The sequence below is a fragment of the Ursus arctos genome, unplaced genomic scaffold (assembly GCF_023065955.2).
Source record: "Ursus arctos isolate Adak ecotype North America unplaced genomic scaffold, UrsArc2.0 scaffold_2, whole genome shotgun sequence".
Lineage (NCBI taxonomy): Eukaryota > Metazoa > Chordata > Mammalia > Carnivora > Ursidae > Ursus > Ursus arctos.
Window position 1 is genome coordinate 77,724,444 of NW_026622874.1, and position 15,574 is coordinate 77,740,017.

Below are 15,574 nucleotides of genomic sequence, written 5' to 3' on the forward strand. Positions count from 1 at the left end.
GTGGGGGTTTGAGGGGGGGAGGGAAAGAGGGAGAGAGGAAGAAGATTCCAAGTAGACTCTCTGCTGAGTGCAGAGCCTGACACGAGGCTTGATCTCATGACCCTGAGATCATGACCTGAGCAGAAATGAAGAGTTGGATGCTTAACCGACTGTGCCACCCAGGCAACCCTAGGGATTTTTGCTTTCTATCATTTTTCCCCCAATCTTTTTATTGCAGTAAAAGATACATAAAATTTGCTCTCGACCATTTGTAAGTGTATAGTTCGGTGGCATTAGGTGCATCCATATGTTGTGCGACAATCACCACCATTCACCTTGAGAACTTTTTACATCCTACAGAACCGAAACTCTGACTCCATTAAACACTAACTCCCCACTCCCCTTCCCCCAACGCCGGGCGCCCACCCTCTACTTTCTGCCTCTATGAACCTGACTGCTCTAAGTACCCATACAAGTGGTATCGTATTGTATTTGTCTTTTTGTGACTAGCTTGTTCTCTTAGCATCGTGTCCTCAAGATTCATCCAGGCTGTCAAATGTGTCAGAATCTCCTTCTTCTTCAAGGCTGAATAATATTCCACCGTACGTATATACCACATTTTGCGTACCCCTTCATTTGCTGATAGATACCTGAGTTGCGTCCGTGTTTTAGCTACTGTGAGTAATGCTACTATGAACAGGGATATACTTTCAATTATCTATTTTTTATCATATTTGTAGTTTTATAATTTTTGTCAAATTTATGATCAACAAATATATATATATATATTTTTTATGAAGACCTTCAAATGGCCGATGCACATGAGAAAAAGATGCTCAACCTCACCAGTAAATGAGTTAAAGCAATGAGATGTTGATTTTCCCCTATCAGCTTGGCTGAGATGAAAACTATTGGTCATAATCAGTGTTGTCGAGTTGTAGGGGGTGGGCCTCAGCACACACCACACTTATGGATGGAAAACCTTAAAATCTATGCAAATGCTTGACCTGCAAGTGCATTTTTTTTTAAAGATTTTATTTACTTGAGAGAGAGAAAGAGAGCACAAGCAGGGTGAGGGGCTGAGGGAGAAGGACAAGCAGACACCCCACCCCAGGAGCCTGATGCGGCCCTCAATCCCAGGACCCCAAGATCATCAGCTGAACTGAAATCAGATGCTTAACCAACTGAGCCACCCAGGCGCTCCCTGCATTTGCATTTCTAGGAATTTAGCCTAAGGAAACAGACAAGGGCTGGCAGACGCATCACAATGTGGGTTGCAATGCTATGTGGAACAGCAAATCTACAAGCCATCTAGATGGCTTTCAGTGATACCTTCTTAACTGGGACATCCATTCATTAGAATGGGGTAATTCCCCTGAATTTTCACGGTGTGAACTTTTCTTTACGCGAAAATGTCTCCCTTTTCTTTTAACATATTTATCAAAGGGTCATTTACATGCCATAAAATCATTTCATTTGTAAATGTACAATTCAGTGAGTTTTAGCAAATTTACGGAGTTGTCCATGTATCTCTACGACAAAATTTGGAATGTTCCCATCACCCCAAAAAGGGTTCCTTTGTGCTGGTCTGCATCATTCCAACCCCACTGGCACCCACTAATCTATTGTCTGTCTCTATAGGTTCCTCTTTTCTAGACATTTCATATAAAGGGAATCATACTACATGCAAAGATACTTACGATGTATTTCTTTTTTTTTTTTTTTAAAGATTTTATTTATTTATTTGACAGAGAGAGAGACAGCCAGCGAGAGAGGGAACATAGGCAGGGGGAGTGGGAGAGGAAGAAGCAGGCTCCCAGCAGAGGAGCCGGATGTGGGGCTGGATCCCAGGACTCCGGGATCACGCCCTGAGCCGAAGGTAGACGCTTAATGACTAAGGCACCCAGGCACTCCTTATGATGTATTTCTAAATTACAATTATGTATAAATAGAATGCTCAGGGAAAACAAATAGACAAATCTTAAAAGCATTATGCTAGACCAAAGAAGCCAGACCCAAAAGGCTCTATTACTTCACTGATATGCAAGTCTAGAAAAGGCAAAACCATCAGGACAGAAAGCAGATCAGTAATGAGCTGCTAGGGGCAGAGAGGGGAACTGACCGCTGAGAGGCACAAAGGAACCTTCAGGGTGATGAAATGTTCTATATTCTGATTATGGTGGTTATACAACCATACACATTCATCGAAACCCACTGGGCTGTACACTTAAAAGCCAATGAATTTTTTAAAAATTGCTGAGTTTTACTGTATGTAGATGATACCTCAATAAAGCTGATTGAAATATTTAGAACAAAATCTTTCTTGTAATTTTATATGTATATACATTTTTTTTCTTTTTTAGATTTTTATTTATTTATTTGAGAGAGAGAGAATGAGAGAGAGAGAGAGAGCATGAGGGGGGGAGGGTCAGAGGGAGAAGCAGACTCCCCACTGAGCAGGGAGCCCTGATGTAGGACTTGATCCCAGGACTCCAGGATCATGACCTGAGACGAAGGCAGTTGCTTAACCAACTGAGCCACCAAGGACCCTATATATACATTTTTAAAAGTCTAGAAAATGGGTGCCTGGCTGGCTCAGTCAGTGGAGCATGTGACTCTTGATCTTGGGGTTGTGAGTTCGAGCCCCATGTTGGGTGTAGAGATTTTTTTTTAAAGTCTAGAACACTATATATTAAAATATTAAACTTGGTTCTATCTGGTCCAATACAAGTGAGTTTGAACATCCGTAAGAAAAGTAACTATAACGGGCACCTGGGTGGCTCAGTTGGTTAAGCATCTATGTTCGGCGGAGGTCATGATCTCCAGGTCCTGGGATGGAGGACAGCATCAGGCTCCCTGCTCAGCGGGGAGTCTGCTTCTCCCTCCCCTTCTGCCCCACCCCCGCTTGTGCGCAGGCACGCTCTCTCTCAAATAAATAAATAAAATCTAAAAAAAAAAAGAAAAAGAAGTATGAGAATGGAAAGAGGAGTATGTTAAACCCATGAGGCACGATGATTAACATAAATTTCAAAGGCCATCCCTGTAAGATGCTGGGCAACCCAGACATTGTTTTGAAAACAGGTAACGATGAGCGGAGGGGAAGCAAAACATTGATTCTGCCTTCCGATACAGATCATTCCTCAAGGTCACTAAGTAATTGGCAGAGAAAAGGCTTTATGTAAAATTTTAAGTCATTAAATGTCCTCTCAACCGGAGGAGCCCATGAGAGACAGTCTTCATCCTACTGTCTAGATGTGTCCATGAGGCCGGTGCTGAGACTCCAGGCTCTGTCTGGTCAGCCTGGCAGCCTGTTCCAGACCAGACCTGCAGGAGCTTGCCTCTGCCCCGAAACATGTGCTGCCAGCTGGCTCCCCCCACCTGCCCCATCTCTCCTCCCCCACCCACTGCTGCGGTGCCCCCAGGAACTGAGGCGCAGGCTGAGCTAGGATGGGTGGTCACCAGGACACACTGTGTGGTTGCCAACCCTACTTCAGCAGCGAAGAATTCACAACTCCTTTGAACCCACGCTTGGACCCCAAATCCCATGGAGACAGAGTAGCCCCACATCCCAGGAACGGGCAACTCGTGAGACGCAGACTTTGCAAAGCAAAATACAGCCACTTCTCTCTTTTCTGAGCGAAAATAACAATAAGAAAAGCCAGAAACTGATATGTTCAGAGGGGGCAGTTATTTCTTCCAAGAGTCCTGATCTAGCAGCTCGTTTTTAAAAAATATTTATTTATTTTAGAAAGAGAGCGCACGCAAGAACATACAAGCAGGGGGAGGGGCAGAAGGAGAGGGAGGGAATCTCAAGCAGGTTCCAACTCCCTGCTGAGTGCGGAGCCCAACTCAGGGGTCAATCAGACCCCGACCTGAGCCGAAATCAAAAGTTGGCTGCTTACCCAACTGAGCCACCCAGGCACCCCTCTAATTGTGCATTTTTAAGAAGATTGAAAAATGAGCAAATTATTCCCTAAACCTGAATAATCACTTCGTCACTCAAAAAAGTGAAATAAGGAATTGCACACAAACTTGAGTTTAACGACCACATTTCCCGCATTTCCTGCACATTTCCTGCATCCCTCCCGCAACCTCACTTTTAACTGTTGTGAAAGAACACTCCCTCTACTTGGAAGAATTTCAGTTAACAAATGTAGAACAAACAACAAAACTAGAATGTAGCGGTTCCAGAACCCCTAATAAAATAATGGGCCCTGACAGTGACCGTAGGTAGTTGCTAAAACCATGAGACCAGGACCACCAGCCTGCCCTGGGGGGTTGTGAAGTCACAGATGCCTGGGTCCATCCCAGAGCTTCTGAATCAGCAGGGCTGGGATGAGCCCCAGGGTCTGCATTTCTAACAAGTTCCCAGGTGACGCTGAGGATGTGGGTCTGGGTCCACACTTCCCGATCCACAGTGTTAGATGAGAAGTGGATGGAGAGCTTTACCCTGCGTGCATCAGGATGAGGTCACCCATTATGCTCATTAACCTTAATATTGCAATAAAGAGTCAATCAGATGTGATGTGCTTCCAGATGGGGACCCATACAAAGTGCCACTAGCATCAAGGAAATATTCTTCCAGAAAGGAAAAGGGGAGGGCGGGGGGCGGGGGCTCAAAGCTGACAAAGCCTCTGGGTCTAACATTCAGGAAATGAAGGGCACAGGGAACATGGTGAACCCTGTTAAGGCAGGGGGGCGGGGGGGGGCAGGGTTGTAACAAAGTCCACAGGTGGGATGGCATAGGACAAATGACTCCATTCCTTTAACAAAGCACAGAAAAAGAAGAACCTGTGAACTAGAAGGGGCTTCGAGACCCAGAGGAAAAACGGTAGGTGAAGATCCATGAAGACCAGCAGGTTTGATCATTACCAAAGGGGAGTGGCAGGTGCCAGGGGGGTGTGTCCTAGCATTCTCTCTATTGGTGCATACACTGGAATATTTTCACAGTGAAAAAGTCCAACAGAGACAATAAGACAAACATGGAGGGAGGGAGGGAAAGAACCCCCTTCTCCCCCTAACACACACATACGAGGCCAAATTAGAAATAAGGGCACATTTTGCATTTTTAAAAAGCCACCCCTTGCATGGAAAGCTTTGCAAAATTGAAGGCAATTGTGAGAAAAAACGAAATTCCAACAACCCCTCCAAAAACATAGGAGATGATCAAGAAAATCTGAGCATCAACTTGATATCCTTTATATTAGGGAATTTGTTGACTTTTTCGCAGCGATAATGGTACTATGATTTCATCTATTTAGTGTCCTTTCCTGGGGCGCCTGGCTGGCTCAGTGGGAGGAGCAAGAGACCCTTGGGGTTGTGAGTTTGAGCTGCATGTTTGGTATAGAGATGACTTTCAATGACTAAACTTTTAAAGAGCATTTAGAGTCCCTTCCTTTCTGAGACCATGGGAATTAGTTGTAGCTGAACTGAAAAACCTGGGGTTTAGGGGTGGGGTGCCTGCAAATGGGCTCTGTTGTTCTGTTGACTTCTGCACGTTCGAGGTTCTTCCTTAAAAGGAAAAATATTACTACATAAAATCTGTACAATTCTCGTCTATGTGTAAGCAATGTCGGTATCACACCATCTCCTATTTGGCCTGTACGTCACCCCCGGGGCTAAGTTTTCTGAATACCCGCAGTGATAGTTAACGCTCACAGACCCCGTACAGGTGCTGGGCTGAACGGCTCACATGCAGGACCATCAAGTAACAACAGCACAGCCTTAGGAGTTGGGCGTTACAGTCAGCTCCATCTTACAGATAGGGAAACAGAGTCTCAGAGAGGTGAAGCCATCTGCCTGAGGTCACACAGCAGAGCCAGGTTCTGAGCCCACATCTGATTCCAGAGCCTGTGCTGCTCTGCCTCCCACACGAGCCTGCTGGGCTTGTCCGAAGCTCAAAGGAGAATTTGCAATAAACGAACTGACCCTTGAAAGTACCCAACACAGTGCCTGGCATATTATACACATTCAAAACGGGACCCCAATCAGACGAAGGGTACTTCAGCTCCATACCACAGTAAGAAAAAAAATCTCACACACACATTTGAACAAAGAAGGGAGACACATAAAGAAGGGACTATGGGATTCTGTTTATAGGCGGTTCAAAACCAGGCAAAGCTATCCTATGGTGATCGACGTCAGACGTCTTGCATGGAATAATAGGACTTTCTTAATCTGTGTGCCTGTGACAGGGACGTTTTCACTTTGTGACAATTCATTGAGCTACATACCCACGGTGTGTGTACTTTTCTGAAACAAAGTATACACTTCCAAGAAAAATTGTGGTTTCTTTTCCTTTTTATCCTCATGATAAAATACATATGACATAAAATTGACCACCTTAACCAATCAAGTGCACAACTCAGGAGTGGTAAGTGCTCTTCATGTTAGTGTGCAATGCGAAGTGTTTAAAATAGTAGCCAAATATACTCAAGAGGGCCGGGGAAGTGTTTTGTTCTGTTCTGAGCAGCGTGACAACTAGGTGGGCTCTTTCAGATCGCGATGTCGGTCAGCTGCCTTAAAAGTCAGAAAAACAGCAAAACAGCAGAAACAAACAAAAAAACACAACAGAAAAATAAAAGGACACAGGAATTCCCATCGCCAGGAACCCTGTCTGATCCAGGATTCAGAAACACAAACAAGATCAAGGGCAAAGAGTCTATGTCTAACCAAAAAAGGAGAGAGAGAGAGGCTGGCTTGCTTCTCACGGCTTTGATGCCTCCTACAGTTACGAAGTGTGACATCTGCTTTGGTCAAAGGAAAGAGGAGCCTGGCTTCACCCTGGAATAGCGTTTCCCAGAGTGTGCTCCTTGGAACCCTGATCCCTCGAAAGAGTAGGGGTGGGGGTTGGGCGGGATTCAGGGAAGTTGAGATACTCTTCAAAAAGAAAAAAAATAAGATTCTGCGGCTAAATCCACTTGAAAAGTGCTACCCCCCCCACCGTTTCCACTCCCCCCAAGCTCCCACCCCCCACCTCTGTCATGGAGAGGCACAGCTTGTATCGGGACATCGAAGACCTTGGCAGGTCCTGAATCCTAAAATCAATATTATACCTTTGGACCCAGGGCTCCCCCAAAACATTTGGCCACAGACCTCTTTTCCCACTAAACTGATGAAATCCTACTGATTTGCCCTTGAGAAAACTCCGTGAGCCTAGCAAATTAATAATACTCATATTAGTAGTCATAGCTGCTCAATCTTTATTGGGTATCTTAGCTATTATCTCATTTAATCCCCTCATAAACACCTAAGTACACCATTAACTCTGGCTTACGGTGAGGAAACAGGCATAGAGAGGTTAAGTAACTTGCCCATCGCGGCACAGCTAGCTATGGTGGACCCTGAATAAAGGTGTATTTCCAAGGTGATCTTTTCTGCTTTGACTTCTCTGAATCAGGCAGAGCGCTTGAGGACTGTGGGAAACATTGGCATGCCTGAGAAACATTCCCGATCAGGGTCGAAAGCTCCCGATAAGTCAGTTTGACCGGTCCAAGGACATGCCCCAGCTTGCACTTGGAGCCTTGAGCCTTAAAATTTGGGATGCTGGCAACCAGGCAAAAAGTCTCAGGTCAGGCATTAGGGGAGACACAGGGAGGAATAAAAAGTATCTGGCAAAATCCCAGGAGTGATCAGGGAGCACGACCCCACTGAGAGGATTTTCCGCGTGCTCCACAGAAGCAAAACCTGGTCTCCTGCTCCCTGCGTGGTCCTTCATGCCAAGCAGGGTTTTCAACGCTGGCACTGTGGACATCGGTGCTGATCATTCTTTGGTGGGGGAGGGGGCTGTCTCGTGCATTGGAGGCTGTCTACAGCATCCTTGTTCTCTACCCATTAGATGCCAGAGGCCACTCCTCCTGCCAGCTGTGACAACCAAAAGGCCTCTGGACATTGCCAGATGCTGGAAACTGTCCCCCGTGAGAACCACTGCTTTAGAGTAAAAGCAAGGGCTGTCTTAGGAAGACAAGGAAAGCTGAGGACAGTCGCCACTTCGTCCACACCAACTTAGAAGGCCAAGTGCAGAAGGTCACACAGGTGGAGTGAAGACATCAGATCAGATGAGAGACACATGCTCAGGGGGCTGAACCTCAAGGAGACCCCCCCCCCACTCTGAGCCCTCCTCGTCCACCGTCCCCCTCCTCCCACGTCCTGCCTCAGCTCCAGCAGCTGAAAAGGCCCCTGCAGTATTATTACACAGGACTGATGGGTACTCAGTACAGTCCATTCATCAGGGCTGCTCTCAAACGTTTTGAGAAGAACAAAGGACTCTTGTTGTCAGCGTCAGCAATATTCGGCAGCTAAGCGTGTCCGCCGTGGACACAGTCTCGACTTCCTTGCCAACCCCACACAGTTTCATTCTCTGAGCACCAGCAAGATATTCACTAGCCTCTGCGACACCAAAGGGTTACAAGTCCCAGTTCTGCTACTCATTTGCTGGGTGACTCTGTGCAAGTGTCTCTGCCTCTCTGAGCCTGGCATTTTTCATTTGGCAGGGTGGGGGGGGAGATGGTGGGCCGCCTAGCGCTCACATTTGATGATATCCGTGGTTCTGTATCCAAGGGTTGAAATTGGGCCAGTTAAGACTGTTTAGTTGCTCTCGTGTGTTCTCACATCAGCTTTATTTTCCCCCAGAGGAATGCAGGGCTAAAAGGTCTTGCCCTTTCTGCTTCCGCACTAATGAAAAATGAATAAAATACCCCAGGACCCAAACAGAATAGGATTTGCACATCACCGCACCTGCTCGATAGCTTCCCTGAAGATTGCATTGCCAAGCCTCCGGCGCAAGAGCTTAGGCCAGAGACACAAACCCAAATGTCCCTGGGGTCAGAGGAGCAATGTAGAGTGACCCAGGCTCGAGGGGGCTGGCCAGAGCCCTCTCACTCTGCCTAGAGATGGCAACAGCTCCTACACTCCAGGTGGGGTCACCCGGTGAGAATGTGGGCCCTGCATTGCCAGATGGTCAACAGACCCAGAAGTCTGAATTTAGGTACAAGAGAGCCCCCCCTCAAGTTAAACCATTGCCTGTTTCATACAGACAAAATGAACGCCCTCCGAGCCCAATCTAGGACACAACCTACCTGCTGGAAGGACCTCTACATCAGACAAACAAGGTCAAGGCCTGGCCCAGGTGTGGGGGGAGCCAGATGTGCAGAGGGAAGAAGGAGAGGGACCAGGCTCCCTCAACGCACCAGTTCTCCCAGCCCCAAGCTGTCCCCACGAAGCTGATGGACTCTACCTCTGTTACTAATAACAACCACCATCATTACTGGACCCCTTCTATTCACCGGATATTGGGTCAGGCCATTCATTTTTTTTTTTTTTTTTCAGAAAGTTTTTTTTTTTTTTTTAGGATTTTATTTATTTGACAGAGAGAGACAGAGAGTGAGTGAGCACAAGCAGAGGGAGCAGGAGAGGACGAAGCAGGTTCCCCACTGAGCAGGGAGCCCGATGCAGGGCTTGACCCCAGGACCCTGGGGTCAGGACCTGAGCTGAAGTCACAAATGTTTAACCAACTGAGCCACCCAGGCGCCCCCGGGTGGGGCTGTTTATTAAATACACCAACTTCTTCTGTGTCCTAAGTGTTCAGCAAGAAGAGCATCATTTAGTATTCCTTTAAGATTATAGAGCTCCTGGAAAGTCAACTACATTAAAGGCCTTCACTGGTAAAAGTTGGAGCCAGGATTTAGACCCAGATCTGCCCGACACCCAATCTACTCTTAGCAGAAAAGCTCTTCCTTGACGCATGGCCTGGCCCCCTCGCCATGCCCCCCACCAGTCACAACCCCCACCTCCCAAGGGTCCCGAGGAAGCCCCACTTCTCCGTAACAGGGAAAAGGTGGGCAGGGAGTCTGTCACTTCAGTGTTGCTTTTGACATCTAACTCATTTAAATACTGCGTTTAAAGTAACTCCGGAAGGAAGTGTTTTTATTTTTATTTATTATTTTTTTAATCTTTTTTTTTTTTTTTTAAGAATTTATTTATTTATTTATTTGACAGAGACAGCCAGCGAGAGAGGGAACACGAGCAGGGCGAGTGGGAGAGGAAGAAGCAGGCTCCCAGCGGAGGAGCCTGATGTGGGGCTCGATCCCAGAACACCAGGATCACGCCCTGAGCCGAAGGCAGACGCTTAACGACTGAGCCACCCAGGCGCCCCTATTTATTTATTTTTTAAACAACTAACTCTCAAATGTTTATTCACGTCTTTTGTTTTACCATTTAGCAACATCTGCTTTTAACTTTTTTTTTTAATTTTAATGTTTTTTTTATTATATTATGTTAGTCACCATACAGTACATCCCTGGTCTGATGTAAAGTTCGATGATTCATTAGTTGCGTATAACACCCAGTGCACCATGCAATACGTGCCCTCCTTACTACCCATCACCAGCCTATCCCATTCCCTCACCCCCCTCCTCTCTGAAGCCCTCAGTTTGCTTCTCAGAGTCCATAGTCTCTCATGCTTCATCGGAAGGAAGTGTTTTTAGTTCATAGAGCGAAATTATTTTTCTCCCCTACCGAGAGAACTGGGTTGGCAAGAAACATCGTAGCTCCTACCGAGAACGCTTTTGGGAAAGAGAGAAGTGGTCATTTCTGACCCTAAAAGCCCCATTGTACTTTGTAGCTTACAAATCTAGCATAACACCGCTTACAATAAATGTATAGTCTTGAATGTGACAGACATTTCTGAATATCTATCTATTTTAAATGTGCATGCGGGGGCGCCTGGATGGCTCAGTCAAGAAGCATCCAGCTCTTGATTTCGGCTTTAGGTCATGATCTCAGGGTCATGAGATCGAGCCCTGTGTTGGGCTCTGTGCTGGGCATGGAGCCTACTTAAGATTCTCTCTCCCTCTCCTTCCTCACCTCCCCTGCTCTCTCCTTCTGCCCCTCCACCACCACACTGACTCTCACTCTCTCTCTCAAAAAAATAAAATAAAATAAATGTGCATGCCCTTTGACCTAGCCATTGCATTGCTGGGAATTTATCTGACAGATAAACTCATGTAATTAGACAAAAATAGACACAAGGATGGTCCCTGAAGCACTCATTGTAAGTGATGGGGAACAGGATGTTTCAGTAAGAAGCTATACTTTCAAATAATAGAGTATTATGCAGCTGATTTTTTAAAATGCCAAAACATGCTGATATAGAAAGATGCAGAAGATCTATGATTAAGTGGGAAAAAAATCCTAATTTCCAGAATACCAATATTTGTCTAAAAAAAGGAAATTCAACGTAGAAAGGTTTTGGAAAGATACATGAGAATACACTAACTGTGATCATTTCCAGGGATGAGGAGGGATGGGGAGGGGCAGGGGATCAGGGAGAAGGGCATTCTACCTGGAGACTGGGGAATGGCGGTCGTGACCCCAGGGGTCTCAGAGGTTGGCCTCTTTTGAGATTCTGTACCATCTGCTGCACGCTTTGCTGTTCCAGGGTAAGGAAGGAACGGGTCTAGTGACGTGGCAAGTTCAAGTCTGCATGAGTGAGCAAGGGGCGAGTCCTGTGGCCCTTTCTTGGGGAACTTTGATGAGGGCTGTTCCTTCCAAGCTGCTGAATAACTGATTCAAGTCCAAGTTACGGGACTCCCCATGGCAAGAAAAACGGGCACCACTAGCTCCTTCCTCCATCGTCTGACCCTTACAAAATGCCCTTCCAATTCCTGCTTGACCTTCTCCAAACTCAGCCTTTCCTCCAATGTGTGGCCATGCTTAAATTCTTGACAGGTCAGGGGTGGAGGGCAGAGACCCCAGGGAGCCAAAGAGCCCTATGAAAACCAGACAGGTTTCCGTTCATAGGTGAGCTCTTAAAGAATGCCATCACGATCCTACATGAATCACAAATGGGCCAACAGCACTGGAATCTGTGATGTTCCTGGCACAGGGGAGGAGGTGTGGTCATATGAAAGCAGAAGACGATTCTAGCAAATAGGAATTGGGTTTATGAAGACATTATCCAAAAGGAAAATTAAGGACAAGTTTCTCCTTTGCAGAAAGGCCACACCATAGATAGGCTTTCTGGTTTTGCCAAGTACCAGCTCTGCCACATTAAGCAAAATCCTTAAGGTCTCTGGTCAGGTTCACTGTAAGTAACTGTCCACTGAAGCTGACCAGGGCCAGGCACTGCGTTAAGGGCTTCATTGGCATTACCCACTTAAGCCTCCCAACAGGGTAATCCCTTGGGCTCTAGAGTTAGAGCTAGATCTGCAGAATCTGTTCCTTCTCATCAGCCAGGCAAGCTATCTTGAGCAAATTATTTAGAGCACAATAATAAAAAGGAGCCAGTAGTAATATCTACTCCAAAGGGTTGTTGTAAAGATGGTAAAAGGATGCCAGGAAAGAGCTTTAGCATGCTGGCTGGCAAAAGTGCTCATTAGCTCTTCTCCACCCCATTTTTCAGATGGAAAAACTGAGGTTTGCCGAGTCTACCACAGGCAATTTCTAAATTTGCTTCTGACATTCTAGGATTCCAGGGGATTTAACTCTGGACTTGGTTTTCCAGAAAAAAATCTGATGCCCATTTCAGAATTACATGGTTGTGCCTACAACAGAAAATCCACCTGCCTGGATCCAATGTCCTGCAGAAAGAAGAGACACTTCCCCCCCTCTAAAAATAAAACTTCCAAGAAAGGCCACGTGAACACACAGCGGGAAGGCACCCTTCTTCAAGCCTGGAAGAGCGTCTTCACCAAGAACGGAATCTGCCAGGGCCTTGACATTGGATGTCACAGCCTCCAGACTCGTTCCTCTTCCCTTCCTTAAGCTGACAGGTCCTCATTTGGCTAACTGATTTAATCAGTAATGAGTGCCAAATGGTGAGGAGGGGACTCGGGTCATTGGCACTTGATGAATAGGCACAATTCCAATGAGCTGGTTTGGCCGAACCTTCTGGGTGCCAGAGCTCCGGGAAGGGGGAGACTGTGCCAAGAGGCGGACGTAGAAGAGGGGGACAGCAGGGAAACTTCATATTGAATGAAGGGACTTGACTGTGCAATGTTAGAGAAATTCATCAACGGACTGGAAAGGACTCCTCATGGTCTTTGCGAAGCCTTGGAGTTCCTAACCCCTGAGGCAATATGGTCTCACAGAGATAATTACCTTTCTACAGAACCAAAGGCTCTGTTTTCTATTCCCACCTGGGAAAGCAGTAGCTTAATAAACCTGAGTGGTCAAAGAAAAAATTTCTTTTAAATAAATAAAACCTCCAAATAAGAGAGGAGCAGGCAAAAGTCATCCCCCTTCCCTTCCAAAGGCCTTCTCCTCCAGGCTCCCCCACTTGTTCCCGAAGGAGAAGAACAAGGACCAAGAAATCCCCAGAGTCACGACCAACAAAGCTGCAATAGAACGCTAATTTGCGAGCGAGCTGGGGATGGCCTCGTGGAAAACGCTACCATACATGGGCATGTTTGCCTCAATCTCGGCCCCCGGACAGAAAAGTAATGATAACAAACCCATAACAAATACCTTGTACGGAATAACACGTCTATTTCAGATGTGAAAATAAAAAAACATGGTGTGTACCAGGCGAGCCCCAGAAGCTTCTAGCGGGAGGCCCGGCTAGTTCGTGGGTTGGACCCTCGGGATGGCAGCCCTGATGGCCCACCACCCCCACCACCGGGGGAATAAACAATGCATTTTATTTTAAATTCACAAAAGGTCAGTTTGTTATTTTCTTCAAAGAGAAGGGGATAAACACTTGCCTTCCTAGAAGCATCTGGTCGCCCCCGGAAACCTAACTCCAAAAAGAGTTTGCAAAGACAAAAGATGGTGGGGTCACGGCTATAGCCTTGGCATCAGACAGACCCAGGAATGGGTTCCACCACTTGGCAGCTGTGTGACGCTGGGCAAGTTACTGAACCTCTCTGTGCCTCAGCTGCCTTTTTACTAAACAGGCATCAGGATGCCTCCTTTAAAAGGTTGTTGTGGCAGTTCAAGGGCATAAATTACATCAAACACTGCTACAGCGCCTGGTACATACGTATCCCACCGGGGGTGGCTAGCTCACTGGAAAAGCTCGGAAGGAAGACTTCCTTCCACAGAGATTCAACATCCTCTGTTACACGCTGCCATCCCATGCCTTTCAGTCCAGCGTCTTCAAGAAAACAAAACCAATCAGGAAAGACCAAACAAAACACAACTCCACACATCGGCTTACTCACGGTCTGCCTGCTTTCCCTTTGCCAAACCCTGGCCACTTTGAAATTTCATCGCTCAGTTCTTAATACTGTAACTCCACACTCTCTGTCTTGGGTCTTGAAATATTTTCTCTGATTTCTTGATCAGTGTGGCTTTGAATGGTGCCTTTTCTCAAGCAGCAAAACCCCCACCAGCTCCCTGTGCAGGGAGCCACGCTTTTTCTCACTTTGCCCACTTTGTGGGGCGTTGAGAGCAACACTTGTAGTGGCTGCTCCGCAGGCAATCCCAGCGCCTTCCTGCCTAACCCACCTGCAGGTCATGGATGCAAATTGAGCTCGGGCGTCTGTCAGGGTATTTGAAGCCCCTGGGGTCAACCTGTATAATTTTTTTTTTTTTTTACTTTGGAGTTGGGGGGCCAGTGAGGAGGGGAGCTCGGGAAGAAAACTGGGCTGTAGAAATTAACAGGATCATAACCAGACCTACCTCTCCAGAGATATCAACAAGCACATCCTCTAAACTGATGAAAAACACTCTTTCTGCGGAGCACCTGCCCATGTGTTTTCAATTGATTTAACACATTATCAACAGAATTAAGCCAGGCTTCCAAATACACCTGGAGGGTTACTTTGCCTGCCTGTGACTGGAAATGACTTTTTCAGTGAAGTTCAGTTGCACTTTATCTGTGCCTAAAAGAACCTAAGGGAAGTTGGTCCTCTGAGATTTTAAGGGATCACATCTCCCAGATTTTGCCTTATAAGAATAGTATGGGACTTCTCCTTTTTTTTTTTTTTTTTTTAAGCACAGTTTTTTTCTGGAGATTCAAGTGTAACTGGAGGTGGGTTCGGGCATTTGTCTTTAGTAAGTACCACCTTGGGGGTATTTTTCATTGGCAACCTTGGGATCCCAGATGCTGGTTTGCGGAAAACTTAGGCTGACAGGGCAGAAAAAAGAAAACTGTGAATCCCCCACCTCCTCACCATAGTCCTTGAGAGGATGAGAACCAAAACACCCCAGCCCCTGTAGGATGCCCCATGGGACCTTCAAACCCCCTACCCAATTGCCCCACCCCCACCCCAGGACCACCCTACTTACAGATCTCCCAACTGGGGGGACAGCAGAGAAGAAACTGGGTAGAGAGCTCAGATCTGGCACACCTCCCAGGCAGGGGAGTCCAAATCTCCCGGTTCGCCCGGAACGCCTCTCTTTATAGACCCGGAGCTGCCCGCGGGTGGGAAAGGGGAGGCGGCCCGGGGGGAGGGGGGGATAGAGGGGGAGGGTCCCATGCCGCTCCCTCTGCAGCGCCCCCTGCAGGGCCCGGGAAGCGCGGCGTCTGTGCCGGCCCTAGGGCGCACCTGCGGCCGCGTGGGGAGCGGGGCGCGCGCCGGGCGGGAGCGCAGGGGGCTGCAGAGCTCCCCGCAGAAGCCTTGGGGGCAGGTGTCTCACCCCTCTTCCCCGCTCT

At 47.1% G+C, this 15,574-nt stretch overlaps 1 protein-coding gene across 4 annotated transcripts in view; it reads right to left on the reverse strand.

Moving 5' to 3' along the window:
- Positions 1–15,318, reverse strand: part of MYH11 (myosin heavy chain 11) — a 113,599-nt gene extending 98,281 nt beyond the window's left edge. For 3 of the 4 annotated variants that reach the window (XM_026520263.4, XM_026520265.4, XM_048224812.2), the window contains exon 1: positions 15,208–15,315. The gene's annotated coding sequence lies outside the window, so the exon portion shown is untranslated. Of the gene's footprint in view, positions 1–15,207 lie in introns of all 4 variants that reach the window. The other variant, XM_026520264.4, reaches the window with a different exon arrangement.
- Positions 15,319–15,574: the final 256 nt, after the last annotated feature.